The sequence below is a fragment of the Manis pentadactyla genome, chromosome X (assembly GCF_030020395.1).
Source record: "Manis pentadactyla isolate mManPen7 chromosome X, mManPen7.hap1, whole genome shotgun sequence".
Lineage (NCBI taxonomy): Eukaryota > Metazoa > Chordata > Mammalia > Pholidota > Manidae > Manis > Manis pentadactyla.
The window spans coordinates 127,560,074-127,575,440 of NC_080038.1; the positions used below are offsets into that span (position 1 = coordinate 127,560,074).

Genomic DNA, 15,367 nt, shown 5'->3' on the forward strand with positions numbered 1-15,367 from the left:
GGACAAAATGCTGTAGGTTGGGACCAGAAAGTACAGGGACTTAACTGCATAACAATTTGTCCTTTGTCCAGTTGAGAGTCCTTGATGTTTTATGAGTAGGGAAGCAATGTGGTCAAAAGAGCATATAAAAAGTCTGGTGACTTTGTGCAGTAAGGACAAAGAAAATGGAGAAATTATAGAAGAGAAAATAATTAGAAGATCATCTGATTAATTCTGTCATATTACAACAAGGATTTGAATTAAGATAATACAGGTAGTAACTGAAATAAAAGAACATACAGAGGTGTCTGTTATTTCAGCGAAGAAATTGGAACCAATAGGGCTGGGTTTCTGGGTGGTTAAGAAGGGCAAGGAAAAAAAATGGTTCTGTGTCTCTAAAATCGGCAGTGTGGTGGTGCCATTGATAGAAATGGAAAACTTTATGGGAGAAGCACATTTTGAAAGAGAGAGACTATCTTGTGTTTTCAACATGTGTGTTTTGGACAGCAATTGAGTATTTAAGTGGAAATGTCCGACACATACATTTATAGCAACAGTATAATCACATAATATAAACTGTAATTACATATACCAAACTCTAAATAAGAATGGAGGGGGCTAAATTGGGGAATGCAACTATAATTTTTAAAGTAATTGTTTATTTCTTTAAAAAGATGAGTACTGAAGTAAATATGGTAAAATACTAATTCTTGTTAAGACTAGAGAGTACATACATAGGTGGTTATATAATTTTCTGTAACTTTCTGTTACAGAATGTTTAAAATTTTTCTTAATTACCTAAACAAAATAAAATAAAACTGAAAATTCTATTAATCAGAATATAGAATCCCCATGTTTCAAGTGGATTGATATTTTAATCTGGAAAGACAGAATCTAATCCTTTATTTACTAAAATGTACAGCTAATCCAAAGAGTTATTGAAGTTGATCAATTTTGATTTCCCATTGCTTCTAACAGATTACCACAAATTAAGTGGCTTAAAACAATACAAATTTATTCCCTTATAGTTCTGGATGTTAGAATTTCAAAATGAGTCATCCCGTGCTAAAATCACTGTGTTGGCAGGACTGGTTCCTTCTGTAGGCTCTAAAAGAGAATCCCTTACCTGTCTTTTCTACCTTCTAGAGGCACGTACATTCCTTGTCTCTTGGCCACCTTCTTCATCTTCAAAGCCAGCAGAGTAGCTTCCAATCTCTCTGCTTCCATAGTGTTGCCTTTCTTCTTATAAAGAGCCCTATTTCTGGGCCTACCTGGATAATTCAAGATAATTTCCCAATCTCAAGATCCTTAATCACATCTTCAAAATTTTTTGCCATATAAGGTAACATATTCACCAGTTCTGAGGATTAGGATGTGAAGATACTGATTGGGTGGAGGGGGTGCTTATTTTGCCTACTACCTAACCTCTTATTTTAAGCTTAAGACAATAAGTTAATAACAGTAGGAAATTTTTTAGCTTAAAGATTTATATAAGTCATCATACTTATTGTAAAATCAACCAATGGAAATAATGAAGTTTTTCTGATTAACAGAAAATTGAAAATGAGAATATTATATCTGCTTCAGACTCTAACTTTAGATTTTTAAATGTTGGCTACACAGTGTCAAGGCAGTTCTTTTTTATATATCTTTGTGAGATATGATTGACACACATTTTTTAAGGTACAACATGCTGATTTGATATACTTATGTACTGCAATGTGATTGCTACCATAGTGCTATCCAAAACCTCCATTAAGTCATAAAATACTATTTCTTTTCTGTGGTGGCAACATTTAAGATCTACTTTCTTAGCAACTACCAAGTGTTTAATACAGTATTATTAAATATAATCACAATGTTGCACATTATATTTCCAGAACTTAATCATTTAAAACTGGAGGTTTTTATATACATATATATAACATTTTCCTAATGATAATTGATGTTGAGCATCTTTTCATGTACCTGTGGACCATTTGTATGTCTTCATTGGAAAAATGCCTTCTCAGGTCCATTTTTAAATCAGGTTATTTGTTTTTGTTGTTATTGAGTTGTATGAGTTCTTTATGTATTTTGGATATTAACCCTTCACCAGATATATGGTTCATAAATATTTTTTCCCATTCCAGAGATTGTCTTTTATATTTGTTGATTATTTCCTGTGCAGGGTTTTAGTTTGATGTAATCACATTTATTTACCTTTGCTTTTTTTGCTTTTGGTGTCATATCCAAAAATCAATGCCACAATCAATGTCAAGGAGATTTTTCCCCTATGTTTTCTTCTAGGAGTTTTATAGTTTCAGGTCTCACATTAAAGTCTTTTATGCATTTCAAGTTGATTTTCATGAGTGCTGTACAATAGGGGACCGATTTCACTTTTTTGCATGTGGCTATCCAGTTTTTCCATTTATCAAAGAGACTGTCCCTTCCCACTGAATATTCTTGGTTCCTGTGTCAAACGTTAGTTGACTGTGTATCTGGGGGTTTATTTCTAGGCTCTCTATTCTGTTCCTTGATCTATGTGTCTATTGTTATGCCAGTACTATACAGTTTTGATTACTATAGCTTTGTAGTATACTTCAAAAGCAAGAAGTGCGATGCCCCCAGCTTTGTTGTTCTTTCTCCATATTTCTTTGACTATTCAGGATCTTTTAGGTTCCACACAAATTTTAGGATAGTTATTCTATTTCTGTAAAACATGCCATTGAGATTTTGACAGGAATTGCATTGAATCTATGGATGTTTTGGGTAATATCGACATTTTAGCAATATCAGTTCTTCCATTCTATGATCATGAGATACTTTTCCATTTGTTTGTGTCTTTTTCCAGTTTCTTTCTTCAAAGTCTTATAGTTTTCAATGTACAGATTTTTCACCTCCTTGGTTAAATTTATTTCTAAGTATTTTACTGTTCTTCTTGGTATTGTGGAAAGGATTGTTTTCTTAATTTATTTTTCAGATAGTTCATTGTTACTGTACAGAAATTCAACTGATTTCTCTATGTTGATTTTATATCCTGCAATTGAATTCATTCAATTAGTTCTCATGATTTTTTGGTTGAGTTTTTAGGATTTTCTATATATAAGATCATATCATCCTCAAATAAAGATAATTTAACATCTTCCTTTCTGATTTGGATGTCTTTTCTTTAATTATTGAGCCTGATTGCTCTAGCTATGACTTCCAGTATCATGTTATATAAGAGTGGTGACAGTGGACATCATTGTCTTTTTCCTGAGCTTAGAGTAAAAGTTTTCAACCTTTGACTACTGAGTATGATATTAGCTGTGGGCTTGTCATATATTTTTCTTGGGTTGAGCTTGTATCCATCTATACCGAATTTGTTGAGAGATTTTATCATGAAAAGATGTTGCATTTTGTCAAATGCTTTTTCTGTATTTATTGAGGTGATCATATGATTTTTATCTTTCATTCTAGTAACATTTTGTATCATATTTATTGATTTGTGTATTTTGAACCATCCTTGCATCCCAGGAATTTACACTTGATGATGGTTTTGATTCTTTTAATGTGCTGTTGAATTTGGCTTGCTAATATTTTGTTGTGAATTTTTGCATCTATATTCTTTCACTTGTAAGAATATTCATCTGTAGCTTTCTTGTAGTGCTTTATCTGGCTTTGGTATTAGGGTAATGCTGGCCTTGTAAAATGAATTTCCTTAGGAGGAAGTGATTTGAACATTACCTAACTGTTGCCTTCTCCTCTTCTAATGATGGTTGAAGAAGAAAGAAGAGGTAGATTGACACTGAGGGGAGACATTAAATACCAGAAGAAGTCAGACCTAACAAATTAGCTTCTTAACCACGAAAAAAATCATGCTGAATTGACTATTGTTATTTTGTTCTCAGCAGTAAAATATTCAAATTACTCCTTAAAGGTAAAAAAATAATCAAATCAGAAAATAAAACCATCTATTCATATATTTTAAAGGGAAAGGAGCTGCACCTCTTGGGCCAAAGGGGAAATAATTATTTGGAAAGCTGTATCTCAGTTGCTACCTATGGTCATGTTTTCTTGATTGGTGATAATAATGATAATAATGATAGCAATAGTAATAGTAATGAGGGTTTATTGAGTTATTTTTATATGCTAGCCATGTTGGTAAACGATTTTCATTTAATCTCCACAATAACTCAATGAAGTAATTATTAGGACACTTTTACAGAGGAAGATAGTAAATCTTAAATAAATCAAGTGACATATCCAAGGTCAAATGGCTTATATATGGCAGAGCTGGGTCAAGAACTCAGGGAGCCCGCTTACAACAACATGGGTAGACCTTGAAATAAGTCAGGTAAAGAGAAATACATAAGATTTGTAGTTACCAGAGGTAGTGGGTAGGGGCAGGGGGAATTGGATGAATTTGGTTAAAAGAGAAACTTTCAGTTATAAGATAAATAAGCACTAGGAGAGATATAGCTTACAATATGGTGACTACAGTTAACGCTGCTGTATGGTATGTAAGAAAGTTGTTAAGCGAGTAGATTCTAGGAGTTCTCATTACTATATATATACTTTTTTCTCTTAGATTTTTATTGGTATCTATATAAGATGGTAGATGTTAACTAAATTTACTGTAGTAAACATTTCATGATATATATAAGACAAATCATTATGCTGTACACCCTAAACATATACAGTGCTGTATGTCAAACTGGGGGAAAAACTCAGGCAATCAATCCTAGAGGCTGCACTGGCAATATAATTATGAGCCAGCAATAGTATGGTCCCTGTCCTCCGGGACACAAGCTGGGAGAAGTTTTGAGAAGGAATTGTACCAGTGACCTGAGATTGTACATACCAGGAGCATGACTGACCTAGGGGATCAAGAAACACTTCACTGCACTAAAATCTGAAGCATAAGCAAATGCTAAATGAGCAAATGTGGTACAAGGAAGGGACACATTTGGGGGCAGCATTACAAAAAGAAGGATTAGCCTGTGCAGAGGAAAGAACCCTGTGGCTGGAGCACATCCCAGGAAAAGCCACAACAACAATACAGTTATTGTGGCTGGAGTATAGTGAGCATAAGGAAGTATGACACACACTAAAATCAGAGAAGTAAGCAAAATTCAGCTCATGTAAGGTCTCACAGGCCATTGTAAGGAATTGGGGTTTTCTCTAAGGTAGAATAAATCTTGTACACCCCACTATTCTAGAGGATGTTCAGCAATGTCTGGAATCATTTTTGGTTGGAATAACTGGAAGTGGGCTGCCACTGGTATCTAGTGAGTAGAGGTCAGGGATGCTGAGAAACATTGTACAGAAGACAGCTCCCACAACAAAGAATTTTTGGCCTGAAATGTTAGTAGTGCTGAGGTGAGAAACCCTGTTCTAAGAATAATGGGAAACTATTGAAGGTTTTTAAGTTAGTTGAGTGGTCAGATGGTATGTGTTCTTTAAGACTGATGTCTATGTCTCATGTCAATGTGGAGAACTGATGGAGATACATGACTGGATATATATCCACCAATGCAGAGACCTTTGTAGAAGTTCAGACAAAAGATGAGTATGGACTTGTCTAGGGTTTTGACAGTGGTAGCAGAGAAAAGTGAAAGGATTCAATTTCTGTTTTAGAAGTAGAAACCAGAGGACTTTCTGAAGGATAGACAGTGGTAGCAGAGAAAAGTGAAAGGATTCAATTTCTGTTTTAGAAGTAGAAACCAGAGGACTTTCTGAAGGATAGAATGGAAGTGGCTGCACAAGGAAAAAGAGGAATCAAAGACGTGCCCCACATTTCTGGCTTTAGCTGATGGGTGGCTGGATGGAGGTCTGATTAAGGGAGAAAAAGATTGAGGGAAGCAACCCAGGAATTCCACTCATAGGAATTTACCCTGAGAATGCAGTTTCCCAGTCCCAAAAAGACATGTGCACCCCTATGTTTACGGCAGCACTATTTACAATAGCCAAGAAATGGAAGCAACCTAAGTGTCCATCAGTAGATGAATGGATAAAGAGGTGGTACATATACACAATGGAATATTATTCAGCCATAAGAAGGAAACAAATCCTACCATTTGCAACAACATGGATGGAGCTAACGAGTATTATTCTCAGTGAAATAAGCCAGGCTGAGAAAGACAAGTATCAAATGATTTCACTCATCTGTGGAGTAAAAGAACAAAGCAAAAACTGAAGGAACAAATCAGCAGCAGACTCACAGAACCCAAGAATGGACTAACAGTTACCAAAGGGAAAGGGACTGGGGAGGACGGGTGGGAAGGGAGGGATAAGGGGAATAAGGGGCGTTACGATTAGCACACATAATGTAGAAGGGGACACGGGGAAGGCAGTATAGCACAGAGAAGACCAGTAGTGTCTCTACAGCATCTTACTACACTGATGGACAGCGACTGTAATGGGGTATGTGGTGGGGACTTGATAATGGGGGGAATCTAGTAACCACAATGTTGCTCATGTAATTGTATATTAATGATACCAAAATAAAAATAATAAAAGATTGAGGGAAGCAAAATGTGGAGGAAGACTTACTTCAACTTCGCTCATGGTAGTTTTGAAGTACCTATTTGATATGTAAATGAAGACTTCAAGAAAATAGGTATATGGGTTTGGAGTTCAGAGAAATCTAGGCTAGAGAGAAATATTCGTGAATTTTCCATCTGAAGAGCAAACAGAATATTTGGAGACAGGTCATTACCTTCTGAAAAGAGTATCATGAAAAGATACTCTTGCTTTCTTCTCAAAACTCTCTTGGTATCATTATATTACTAGAGCCACTTGCTATTGGTTGTGTTACACAGCCCCATATTTCTTATATTCCGTAAACCAATATTCATGTTGCTTCAGGGAAAACAAAGCAGATTTTGTTCCCATGAACCATGAAGTGTCAGAGATGAACATGATTGTATGAGCTTACCATTTCATACTTGAAGCTGGTAATAAAGTTCCTGAATATTTGGTGTCTTAAGTTTAATTGTCTGCCTATCACTCTAGAGCTCAATTTAATTCCATTGAAGCTAAAAGAAATCGTAGGGTATGATGCTTTATTTGCCAAGGCAAAGCCCTTTGTTGCTCCAAATTTCACTGCATTAAGTGATCAATGAATCTGTCACCTCTCTTCACCTCAGTTGCCATCATGCTGGTGCAAACTACCACCAACTCTCCCCTGGACTTCTACAACAAGCTCATACTTGTCTCTATTCTCAATCCATTCTTCAGAAAGTTGCCAATATTGGCTATTCAAAAACATAAATTAGAGCTAACTACTTCAGTCCTTAAAATTTTTTTCAGATATTTCCCATGGCAGGACAATCAAAATCCCCATTAACACTTTACATGATGTATAACTTGCCTGCCTCTCCATCATCTTAAATGCTCTCTCCATATTCACCACTTTCTAGACACATTATCCCTCTATGGGTCAATTTTACTCTTGCCTCGGGGTCTTAGCTCTTGCTATTACCCCTGCTTGGGCTGTTCTTCCCTTAAATATTCACCTAGCAGTATGCCTCCCACCTTGCAGGTCTTAGTCACCCCTTCATAGAGGGCCATCTATGACTCCATTTACTATCTGTGCAGCACTGGGTAAGTTGCTCAACTTTTCTAAGCCTCAGTATCATCATCAAGAAAATGAAAGTAAAGAGAGTTCTTATCAAGAAAAATGGAAATTATAATAAGTGGCTCTGAGAAAATTGGTTAGCCATTTGGAGAAAGATAAAATTGAATCTGTATTTTATACTATGTGTAAAGATAAATTCTATATGGATCAGGGATACAAACAAAAACATGAAAGCAAACAAGTCCTAGGAAAAAAACATGAGTGAATTCTTTAATCTGGGTGTGGGGAAAGGCTTGCTAGCCATAAAAGAAAAGACTAATAAACTTGACTAAAAAACTTGCCCATGTACTCTCCCTACCCTAAACAATTGAGAGAAACTGGAAGAAATTATTTGCAACATGTATCAGAAATAAAGGGCTGATATACATAACATACAAAAAAAATCTTGAAAATGGAGAGAAAATGTAAAAAACCTGCTAGAAAAATGGTCAAATGACATGAACAAACAATTCCCCCAAATAAAAAAAAAATGGTCCTTAAACATATGGGGAGATATTTAACTTCCCTCATGATAAGAAGTAATGCAAAGTAAAACTATACTTCTCAAGTATCAGATTGGCAAAAACTAAAAAGTATAAAAAATAACTCTGTTGTTGATACTGTGAATAAGCAGGCACTCTGACGCCTTGCTGGTCAAAATTAAATTAGTATAACTCTCATGGTGGGGAATTTGGCAATACAGTTAACCCTTGGACAACATGGAGGTTAGGGGTACTGACCCCCACTATAGTTGAAAATCTGCATATAACTTTTGACTTTCCCAAAACTTAACTACTAATAGTCTACTCTTTACTGGAAACCTTACTGATAACATAAAAGTTGGCTAACAAATATTTTGTATGTTATATGTATCATATATTGTATTCTCAAAATAAAGTAAGCTAGAAAATAGAAAATGTTTTTTCAAATTGTCACAGATCTCCAGAAAATTTTCCAATATAGTTATTGAAAGAAATCCATGTATAAATGAACTCTCATAGTTGAAACCCATGTTATTCAAAAGTTAACTGCACTTACTAATAAAACTGCAGATACTGGGAAGACAGTGGAGAGAACCTGAATCCACCTTCTTCCACCTACATGGTGAATTTACACTGCTACACAGAGTATTTCACACAGAAGAAAAATGGAGACTGAAGTGAGCACTGTCCATACAACAAGGGACAGAAAGATAAAATTTATTAAATGTCCAAAACAGCAGGAGAGACAGAGACACTGAAACCACAGGAACCCCACCACCAGCACAGCCACTGGCAGAGGGGTGGTAAAGGGATATCACTGGGAGAGTAGGCTCCCTGCCCCGAGGTGCAGGAAGAAAAGCCATGCAGATTACAGTGCAACTAGAGTGTAAGCGAAAAAACCTAAGTTTCAGAAGTAAATATCCACCACTTGGCAAGGGAACCATTGGAAGCAATCCATATCTGAGAAGCTAGCCAGTGCCATTGTTTGTGTTCCTTCCACACATCTTAGTGTGGCTGAGAGGAGGATCTAGGCATGATCTAGTCGTCCTGACTTGCTCCCCACTGTTATCTTCTGGCTCATCCCCCATCAGCAGGACTGGAAAGTTCCCCAGCTCACAGGGAGGGTGCACAAATCTGAAGGTTGATGCCACCAAGGCAACTCCCCAGAGCACAGTGGGGAACGCATGTGAAATAGGTAGGAGGGGGAAGTAAGAAATGCAGTGCTGTTAGAATGCATTTGAACTTAAATGACCATCACTTATTATAGATTGTTATAGGATGTCATATAAGAACCCCATGGTAACTACAAACCAAACTTATAATAGATACACAAAAAAGAAAGAGAAGGGAACCCAATCATAACACTAAGGAAAGTCATAAAACACAAGAAAACAGAGCAAGAGAGGAGGAAAGGATCAGAGAACAACAAAAACAATGAGGAAACACTTAACAAAATGACAACAAATACATTCATATTGATAATTACTTTAAATATAAATGACCTAAATGCTCTAATCAAAAGACATAGGGTGACTGAATGAATAAAAAAAAATCTAGACCATCTATTTGCTACCTACAAGAGACTCACTTCAGACTTAGGGACACACACAGACTGAAACTGAAGGAATGGAAAAAGCTCAACCATACAAATAGGAATGAAAAAGAAGTTGGAGGTTCAATACTTATATCAGACAAAATAGACTTCAAAACAAAGAAAGTAACAAGGACATCACATAATGATAAAGGGATATATCCAACAAAAGGATATAACAATCATAAACATCTATGCACCCAACATAGGAGCACCTAAATACATAAACCAAATACTAAAAGACCTAAAGGGAAAAATTGACAGCAACACAATCAGAGTAAGGGACTTTACCATCCCCCACTTTCATCAATGGATAGATCATTCAGACAGAAAATAAAAAATGGAAATAGAGGCATTGAATGACACATTACACCAGATGGACTTAACAGGTTTGACAGAACATCCTATCCCAAAGCAACAGAATACACATTTTTCTCAAGTGCACATGGAATATTCCCCAAAATAGATCACATATTAGGACACAAAACAAGTCTCAACAGATTTAAGAAGATTGAAATTGTATCAAGCATCTTCTCATACCACAATGGTATGACACCAGAAATCACTAACAAGAAAAAAACTTGAAAGAACACAAACATGTGGAGGCTAAATGCCATGCTTCTAAATAACCAGTGGATGAAGGGACAGATCAAAGAGGAAATCAAACAGTACATGGAGACAAATTAAAACAAAAGTAAAATGGTTCAAAATATGTGGGATGCAGCAAAAGTGGTTCTAAGAGGGAAGTTTATAGCAATATCAGCCTACTTTAAGAAACAAGAAAATTAGAACCCTACAACTAATGGAACTAGGAAAAGAAGAACAATGCCCAAAATTAGTAGGAGGAGGAACATAATAAAGATCAGAGAGAAAATAAATAAAATAGAGACTAAAAAACAACAGAAAAAATTAATGAAATCAAGAGCTGGTTTTTTGAGCAGATAAACAAAATAAACAAACCCTTAGAAAAACTTATCAAGAAAAAAAGAGAGAGGACACAAAAAAATCAAAAATGAAAAAGAAGAAGTTACAACCAACACCATAGAATCCAAAGAAATATAAGAGAATTGTAGAAAAAATTATATGCCAATAAATTGGACAACCTAGAAGAAATGGACAAATTCCTAGAAACATGCAACCTTCCAAGACTGACCCAGGAAGAAAAAGAAAATATGAACAAACAAACAAACTACAGACCAATATCCCCAATGAACATAGATGCAAAAATCCTGAACAAAATATTAGCAAACTGAATTAAAAAATACATCAAGGGGATCATTCATCATGCCCATCCAGGAATGCAAAGATGGTACAATATCCACAAATTATTCAATGTGACACACCACATTAACAAAAGGAAGGACAAAAACCATATGATCATCTAAATAGATGCTGAAAAAAGCATTTGATAAAATTCAGCATCCATTCATGATGAAAACTCTCAACAAAGTGGGTATAGGTGGAACATGTGATATATATGACAAACCCACAGCCAACATCATACTTAAAGGTGAAAAGCTGAAAGCTTCCCTCTAAGATTAGGAACAAGAAAAGAATGCCCACTCTTACCACTTTATTCAACATAGTACTGGGGGTCCTAGCCATGGCAATCTGACAAGAAAAAGTGATAAAAGGCATCCAACTTGGTATGGAAGAAGTAAAACTGTCACTATTTGTAGATGACATGATATTTTATATAGAAAACCCTAAAGACTCTATCACAAAACTATCAGAACTAATAAACAGATTTAGCAAAGTTGCAGGATGCAAAATTACTACACAGAAATCTGTTGCATTCCTATATATTAACAACAAACTAACAGAAAGAGAAATCAAGAAAACAATTCCATTTACAATTGCATCAAAAAAAATTAAATACCTAGGAATAAACCTTACCAAGGAGGTGAAAGACCTGTACTCTGAAAACTAGAAGACACTGATGAAAGAAATTAAAGACACAAATCAACAGAAATATATCCCATTCTCATGAAATAGGAAGAATTTATATTGTCAAAATGGCTATCCTGCCCAGAGCAATTTACAGATTCAGTGCAATCCCTATCAAAGTACCAATGACACTTTTCAGTGAGCGAGCTAGAGCAAATAATCTTAAAATATGTATGGAACCACAAAAGATCCTGAATAGCCAAAACAATCTTGAGAAAAAGAAACAAAGCTGGGGGTATCACACTCCCAGGTTTCAAGCCATATTACAAAGTTACAGTGATCAGAACAGTATGGCACTGGCACAAGAACAGACCCATAGGTCAATGGAACACAATAGAAAGCCCAGATTTATGCCTACGCACATATGGTAAATTAATAACTGACAAAGGAGCCATGAATATACAATGAGGTAAAGACAGTGTCTTCAATAAATGGTGTTGAGAAAACTGGATAGCTACATGTTAGAAAATGAAACTAGATCACTGTTTTACCCCATACACAAAAGTATATTCTAAATGGATTAAAGACTTAACATAAGACAGGAAACCATAAAACTCTTAGAAGAAAACATAGGCAAGAATCTCATGAACATCAGCATGAGAAATTTCTTTCTAGATACATCTTCCTAGGCAAGGGAAACAAAATCAAAAACAAAAGTGGGACTACACCAAACTAAAAATCTTCTGCATAGCAAAGGAAACCCTCAACAAAATAAAAAGGCAAATGATATAGCAGATAAGGGACTAATATCCAAAATTATATAAAGAATTCATACAACTCAACACCAAAAAAAAATCCCCAAATAATCCAATTAAAAAATGGGAATAGGACCTGAAAAGACATTTGTCCAAAGAAGACATACAGATGGTCAACAGACACATGAATAGATGTTCAACATCAGAGTTATTAAGGAAATGCAAATCAAAACCACAATGAGATATCACCTCACACAAGTCAAAATGGCTCCTGTTCAAAAGACAAGAAATGACAAGTGTTGGTGAGGATGCGGAGAAAAGGGAACCCTCCTACACTGTTGGTGGGAATGTAAACTAGTACAGGTACTGAGGAAAACAATATGAAGGTGCCTCAATAAACTAAAATAGAAATACCATATGACCCAGTAATTCCACTTCTGGGAATTTACCCAAAGAAAACAAAATCACTAATTCAAAAAGACATATGCACACCTATGTTCATCGCAACATTATTTACAATAGTCAAGCTATGGAAGCAACGCAAGTGCCCATTGATAGATGAATGGATAAAGAAGATATGGCACATATTTGCTTTTTGATCTAGCATTCCCACTCTACTTTGAAGATTCATATCCACCTATACAAAAATAGATATGCACAAGGCTCTTCATTGCAGTACTGTTTGTAATTACAAAATATTTTAATTGTTGAATAAAATATGGCACATCCATACAGTGGAGAACTATGCAGTTTTGTAAGATAAAACTTTTTTTTAAGACAATGAGGAAAAGCTGTATGAACTAATGTGGGGTGATTTCCAGGATATAGTGTCAGGTGAAAAAAAGCAAAGTGGAAAACAGCATGTGTAGTATGATATATTTAGTTTAAGAGAAAAGGGGAAATAAGAAAATGTACATGCATCTGCTCATTTGTGCTAGAATAAAACACATAAGAAGGATAAACTAGAGACTAATGAGATCTGTTCCCTACAGGGTGTGAGTGGGAACATGGAAGAAAAGATAGGCATGGAGTGGGCGTGACAGTCTCCAAGAATTCCTTTTTGAACATTTCTAACTCTTGGAATCATGTTAATGTTTCACATACTCAAACAAAAAATCAATAAAATCAACAAGGATGGGGAAACCCTAAAATGGAACAAAAATAAAGATAGAAACAAATGAATGGAAATCTATTTTTAAATGAATAAACATAACTGCATGGGAAAATGAAAAAAGAGAATTAATTCAAATAACCTTTCTCTTTCACACTTGAGATTTTATTGGTTGTTCTGAGGATCAGTACACAGATACTATGAACAATTTGTTCAAATTTTAATGTATGCACTAAAAATCTAAAAAGCCATGTAGTTTTAATTCTTTTCTATTTTACTTACTTTCAGCTTAAAATGGGGACATATGTTTTCCTTAAGAGGATATCAACTATCAGTACCTTCAAATGTCTGATAAGCTGACAGATTTTAAATCCCACTAATTCACAATTTAATATCATACATATTACACACATGAATTTCCAGTGTTTCACAACATCTAACAGAGGCATTAGGGAAGCTGAATTAGCTCAGCTAAATACATTACAAAGTGCACATGATGCTGGCAAGGAAAGCAAGTTAGGGTTCTTTACAAAACAGTTCTATTGAAAAGCAACATGGAATAGAAGTCATTTACCATGTTGAAGACGTGAAATGTATGACTGTGACTCCAAATTGTCATTTTTTTATGCTTTGTATTATTATAGGATTTAAAAACTGCATCCACCCAATGTACGGAATGTGAAGTTTATACTAAAGATAGTCAGACCCTCACCTAATTTAATATCTCAGCATTTTCTGTTTGTATCCAAACCAAAAAATAAAACAAAACAACCCAACCAACAAATGACTTCACCCATTGAATAAAAGCATTTACACTTAACAAATGAGATGAAGTGAAATTCCCTTCTTAAAAATGTTTCTAGCTTGCATTTACAACATAGGTGATCAAGATATTCCTATTACTGTACAGAGATACAGAGACCATTGATAAGACATGGTATACATGGGGATCAGACTTGGCTCCCTTCTCTCCTGCTCCCCTGGAAGCTGGATTCCTCTGGTTTACAGGTCTCTGTTTTCTGCAAGGTTGTGTTTAGATTCCTGGTTAGCCATTTGGGCCTGTTTGCCCTTTGTCCCCTTTTCCCATATGTTTGCACTTTTTGGCCCAAGGATTTGTCCTTTCCTGCTGCCCTTTTTGGCTTCATTTCTACCATCGCAGGAGCAGATTGAGCTAACAACCTGGCAGATCTCCGGGGCTCTCCCTTCCTCACCCCTTTGACTGAACTGACCTTCCTTTGGGGCATCTTGGCCTGGGAAGGGCACAAGCCTTGTGCCTGCAGGTCACTTAGCATGAAGAGCCTTCAAAGAGCCTTTGCAAAACCAGGCTGCTGCCTGCCTTCCCACCCTCCCGTAACCTTTGAATACAATATTTGGACAGTATGACCTCAGGTTAAAGTAAAAAAGAACTCTAAAAACTACTGAACTCTAGCTTGTAGGCTTCCTTTTCTCAGAGGCAAGGGGTAGCCATGTTGAAGTACTTTCTGTATATTCTAGGATTGACCAAATACATCGATATATTGCGGGTAAAGCCAGCCAGGTTTCTCATTGTCAGAGAAGGGAGATACAAATATGGAACATGGGGAAAAAAGAATGAACATGATCATGTTAGACTGGGTTTTGAGGTATCACTGCAACCTAGTGAATTTTCATATAGATAAGGGTATATAGATAGATACGTAAATAGATACAGATGTATGTGGTGAATATATGTGTATGCTTTTTAGCTTTGTTAGCAGAGGACCTAGAAGCAATGACACCAGAGAAACAATGGGCACATCAAGTGTCCAGGTCTTGGTTCCTAAATACTCAAAGGAACCTGAACTCCTAATTTGGGCAGGAGAAGAACAAGATGAGTCTGTAATATCTTGCTGTGCCACAAAGTAAGAAACTATTCAACTTATGAGGCAGATATGTCAAAGGAAAATAGGAGCCATTTGTAAGGGGCTTCCACTGACCAAATGGAGGATAATTTGAGCATCT

General features: G+C 35.8%; 1 pseudogene; it reads right to left on the reverse strand.

Moving 5' to 3' along the window:
* Positions 1–14,246: 14,246 nt before the first annotated feature.
* Positions 14,247–14,631, reverse strand: LOC130681820 (non-histone chromosomal protein HMG-14-like; annotated as a pseudogene).
* Positions 14,632–15,367: the final 736 nt, after the last annotated feature.